This window comes from Dipteris shenzhenensis, chromosome 8, assembly GCF_047967505.1.
Source record: "Dipteris shenzhenensis isolate YYH24624 ecotype China chromosome 8, Dip_SZ_1.0, whole genome shotgun sequence".
Taxonomy (NCBI): Eukaryota; Viridiplantae; Streptophyta; class Polypodiopsida; order Gleicheniales; family Dipteridaceae; genus Dipteris; species Dipteris shenzhenensis.
This window is the reverse complement of record NC_141603.1, coordinates 4,217,123-4,223,122: the sequence shown is the minus strand read 5'-3', so window position 1 is coordinate 4,223,122 and position 6,000 is coordinate 4,217,123.

Genomic DNA, 6,000 nt, shown 5'->3' with positions numbered 1-6,000 from the left:
AATGAATGTGAATTAATTGTATGGCACTAGCCTAATCAAAGGCTAGTTGGAAATCAAAGTGTGTTTAGATTTAAAAATCCAATTAATAATTGAGCCATGCAATTAATTCTATCAATTGGATAAAAAGTTAAATGAAAACATAGAAGAGAAAATGTTTGAGACATCTAAGTTGAAAAATGCAACTAGAGTTTGTAAAAATTTGGATTAAAATTAAGAATTTTCAATAATATTGAGTTTGACAAATATACTATTGAAAATTTATGTCAAATCTGAGAGTCCTCTCAATGGGAGCAAGAACGAAAGAGGGAGAGAGAGAAATAGAGAGCCACACAAGTTTTGGTGGGTGCAAACCATCCTAATCTTATTTTTCATTCATTTATATATGTGTTTGAGTATTGTACATACCCGGGGTAAAGGCACAATGACCTTTAACCCCCACAACCTCCCACTTAAAGGAAAATGTGCCTTTAAGGGAGAACAACTAGGGAGCATACTATCCAATGCCCATCAACACATGGCAATACTCAAACCGTTGACTAGGTAGACTCTTCATCAGCATATCTGCAAGGTTATCATCTGTATGAACCTTGACAAGCTCTATGCGCTTGTCCTCAGGTACCTCCCTGATGACATGGTACCTGACCTCAATGTGTTTGGTCTTTGCATGAAAGACCGGATTCCGTGCTAGTTGAATAGCACTCATAGAATCACTATGCAATGTCGGTACACCTGTATGAATTCCCAAATCTCCCACTAGCTGATCAAGCCATATAGCCTCCTTGCAACCCTCTGTGGCTGCAACATACTCAGCCTCTGTGGTAGATAAAGCAACACACTTCTGTATGCGAGACATCCATGACATTGCACCACCTGTAAAGGTGAACACATAACCAGAAGTGGATCTCCTACTATCCACATGCCCTGCATAGTCTGAATTTGTGTACCCAAGTACATGTATGTCTCCTCTACCAAAGCAGATGCACATCTCCTTAGTACCCTTCATGTACCTCATGATGCACTTAACTGCCTCCCAATGCCTCTTTCCTAGATTAACCATATATTGGCTAACAACTCCCACTGCAAATGCAATGTCTGGTCTAGTAGCTATCATAGCATACATAAGACTCCCAACCGCTGATGCATAAGGAACCTTGGCCATCATGGCCCTCTCCTCATCTGATTTGGGACTATCTGTATGACTCAGTTTCACATATGGAGGCAATGGAGTACTCATTCCCTTCCCCCCCTCCATATTGAAATGTTGCAATACTTTTGTAACATACTCCTTCTATGAAAGCCAAAGGAGTTTCCTACTCCGATCACGCGTGATGCGCATACCAAGAATATAACCTGCAAGTCCCAAATCCTTCATATCAAAGGCCTCATGTAACTTGGCCCTTGATGCATCTAGCTCATAAGTATTCTTGCTAGCCAATAGCATATCATCCACATATAGTGCCAGGATTATTAGGCTATTATCCTTAGCCCTTTTAGTGTAGAGGCAGTGATCAATTTCACTCCTAAAACCTTGGGATCGAATGAAAGCAGTGATCAATTTCACTTCAAAGCCTTCCAGCTGTTTTCCTCATGCAGATCCCCATGCAAGAAAGCTGTTTTGACATCCATCTGCATAAGCTCCATATCTTCTGCTGCCACTAGTCCAAGCATGCATCTAAGTGTGGTCATCTTCACAACTGGAGAGAATATCTCATCAAAGTCCACACCCTTCTCTTGCTTGAACCCTTTAGTAACTAAACGGGCCTTGTACCTAGGCACATCATCACTTGTGACCTTCATCTTGTAGACCCATTTACATGGTAATGCTTTCTTTCCATGTGGCAAAGGATTCAAGTCTTATTCATCAGTGAACTCATCTCTGATTGCATAGCATACTCCCACTTGCGTTGATCCTCGTGCATCATAGCCTCTTTATCGCAAGAAGGCTCCCCACAATCAGTAAGCATCACATAGTCTACCCCTAGAACAAACCTATTAGGTGGTCTAGACACTCTAGATGATCTTCTCAAGGGCATTTCAGCTTGCTGTCCCACCTACATATCAGCCACATTTGGCTCATCATTTCCACCAATAGATGATCCATCATCTACCCTTGATTGTATACTTGTGGGAGTACTTGGTGGTACCATTTCTTGCACATTTGGTGCATGGACAGCTTGCTATCTATCAACATATGTAGGTGGATTCATGTCCTGGAAAGTGATTCTCCTCATTTCCACATCCCTCATGGGTGCCTTATGCATCTTCTTCTCATTGAAGACTACATTATGGCTGCATAATTATGGCTGCGTATGATCTTCTTTGCTTCTGGATCCCAGAGACGATAGCCCATCTCTCCACTTTCACCATAACCCAGAAAGATGCATTTCCTAGACTTAGGATTTAGCTTTTTTCGAAGCTCTTTTGGCACATGTGCATATGCCTAACACCCAAATATACACAAATGAGAGTAAGAGAGCTTCTTGCCACTCCATGCCTCTTTAGGAATACCACCATCCAAACTCTTACTAGGTGATCTATTGATCACATGCACTGCAGTCTTCATTGCCTCAGCCCAAAAACCACCAGAAAGACTTGCATTGGAAAGCATGCATTGCAACTTTCTTAAATGGTACCATTCATCTTTTCTACAACTGGATTTTGCTCTAGAGTATGAGGGGATGTGAGCTCCCTCTTAATCCCACGTGTATCACAGAAATGCTGAAAGTCATGAGAGAGATACACTCCACCATTGTCAGTCCGTAAGCATTTAAGCGTTCTACCTGACTGATTCTCAACCAAGGCCAGCCATTTCTGATATACCTGGAACACATCACTCTTTCGAGCTATAGCATAAGGCCACACTTTCCTAGTTGCATCATCAATGAATGTCACATAGTATTCAGCCCCGCCTAATGACCGTGTAGGCATGGGACCACATACGTCTAAATGCACCAAATCAAGCTTTTCAAACTCTTTCTTTCCCTTCTTTTATGGATTGATTTAGTGTGCTTCCCATAGAGACAGTGCTCACAAAATTCAAAATCAGAGAAACTCAAATGCGGTACATAACCCAAATGGCATAAGAGTTTCATCCCATTTTGGCTCATATGGCCTAACCTGTAATGTCACAAAGAAGTACTTGGCTGCTCGGTTATTGCAACAACATGATCAAACACCCCTGATACATGTAAGTAATACAAAGTCCCACACTTGGCACCCCTGGCCAAAAGCATAGAGCCCTTCTGAATTTTCCAACTCCCAAAACCAAAGTTGGTCTGAAAACTAGCATCATCTAGCTGACCCGTTGAAATGAGACTCTTGGTCAGTTTAGGCACATGTCTCACATTTTTTAAAATAAATGCAGACCCATTTGCAAAAGAAAACTTTATGTCACCTACTCCCACTATGTCACATGCATAGTCATTTCCAAGATGCACACAAGCTGTCTTTCCACTGTCATAAGTGGAGAACCATTCCCTATGGGGAGTAACATGGAATGAAGCACCAGAATCCAAAAGTCCAATCCTGGGAATATGCATCATCTGAAGTGGTAAGTAAATCTGCAGATAAACTAGACATGAAGAGAATGCCATTGTCACTATCATGTGTGACTACATTGATCTCCTCGATCTTCACTTTTCCTTTGTCCTCCCTTGGACTCTCTTCCTTCTTATTTGCACCCCAATTCGCATTCTTTTTCTTATACTTTTGCTCTCTTTTCAGCTTGTAGAATCCTTTTTCATATGGCCCTTCTTGCCACAGTGGTAACACTCAATGTTTAGTGCCTTGGATTTGCTACAAGACTTCCCTCTTTCTTGGGACTTCCCCCTGAACTGTGATCTGCCCTTTTGCATATTTAAGGCTGCATCCTGCTTGTTGCCATCCATAGACTTCCAGAGTTACTGACAGCTGTACGGAATGTATCCCATGAGGATGGCAATGAAGATAAGAGAAATATTACCTTAGTCTCAGCATCAAAATTCATCTTCTGAGCCTGAAGCTGGCTGAAAATAATATTGAATTCATTCAAGTGAGAAGCAATGGAAACCCCTTCCTTCATCTGCAGCTCAAACAACCTCTTCATGAGGTAAACTTTATTAGAGGCAGTTTCCTTCTCATAAGTGGCACACAGTTTCTTCCATAAATCTTCAGTAGTCTGCTCATTTACTACTGTGAAATAAACTGACTCTGCAAGATGAAGTCTAATAGTAGACTTTGCTAATGCATTCAACTCATTCTAATCATCCTCAGACATATTTGTAGGCTTAGCTTCAATCCCTGCCAAGGTTTCATCTGCTTCTTTTGAATAAGCACATCCCTTATCTGTCCTTTCCACAAAGAAAAGTTTGTCCCATCAAACTTTTTAATGTTGAAAACTCATTTTCAGACATGGAAGAGGATGCCATGATGCAAATAAAGCAAAATCTCAAATGCTAGTACTTGCAAGAGAGAATCACACCAAAATACCAGGTTAACCCAAATGTATATGCCACAATAGAGTTAAATGTCACCAAAACTCAAAGCTCAAAGTATCAAAAGATATAGCTGACTCATGTGCATGTACTATGCGTCCATATGAGTAAATCTGGCCCAAAAGAAAATGCCAATTGCAATGGCAATCCAAAAATGCCAATAAGTGCCAAATGGCTCAAGCATATACACCATCCATGGGCATGTGCATCAATAATATCTCATCCAAGAGAGCATAACACTATCAGTGCATCACCTGCAATGTGTCAAAGCTATCCCTCAGCATAAAATAGCATCCATGTGCAAAGTGTCCATAAAAAATAGCATCCCACAAGGCAATCTGGGCCTATTAGCACATCCAATAAGGATTGCCATGCATCCAAATGGCCTATAAATCATCCACTTCAACCCAATGCACACCACAAATAAGCGCGCATGGCTCAAACTGTAACCAGAGTGATCTGCATAATGTATGCTCAAGAAATCATGGTCCACCGGCAATGACTGCTACTGAAAATAGAGCCTGAGATGCCTCAAAACATGGGCGCCATTGCATAATCGGACTCAGCAACAAAATCTACAAATATCTATCTTCTGCTGGAACTCCAAAATCCCAACCGATGAGTGAGAAATGGGAGTCAATACTCATCCACTGCCATGTGGCATAAATCTAAGGTTTCAAAACCTTAGAATGAAAAATGCATAATAGAGAGACAAAATCCAATACACAGAGATCTATAACTCTGAAAATACTCCACCGAATCGCACAAGAACTAACACGTAGGTGTTTTTAGGCATCCGAAATGCAATGGGACAGACGGTTTTGGAAATTGTGGTCTCAATCACTGGGTCCAACACATGGACTGAAAAACGGTTTTGGAAACAGAACTATTTGTAAACTCCACCAGAGTGTGAATGATGAGCAACATAGAAGTTTTAGGACCTCTGAGTCCACCAGAACTGACAGATTTACAAATGGTTGCTCCAAACTTGAGTTCCAACACCCGGGCAGAAAAACATAGAAACTGACACAGTGAGTCAGAAATCCAATGAAATGATCCCAAATTCAAGAATGAAGGTGTTTCCAAGCTCCTGAAGTGAAATGGACACCAAAAGCAAGCAATAGTTCCTCTACAAGTCAATACGGAGTCTCTGTCATCGAACGGAACAGGGAAAAGCTTTAAAAACAACTTTTTCTTTGAAAACACTTAACAGGCTCTCAAAACCACTTCACAAAACCAAAGTGACTTTTCCAAAGGTTCCTTCAAGATCTTTGCACACTTGGATGCAAGTAAAATCACCCACAAAGCTTCCCACAGAGCTTTTCCTTCCTTCCACAAAGCTGCTGAGCTTCCAGGCATTCATGCATGCTCAGCTAGATCACCCAGGCTCTGATACCAGTTGAGAGTGCTCTCAACGGAAGCAAGAACAGAAGAGGAAGAGAGAGAAACAGAGAGCCACACAAGTTTTGGTGGGTGCAGAACACCCTAATCTTCTTTTTCATTCATTTATATATGTGTTTGAGTATTG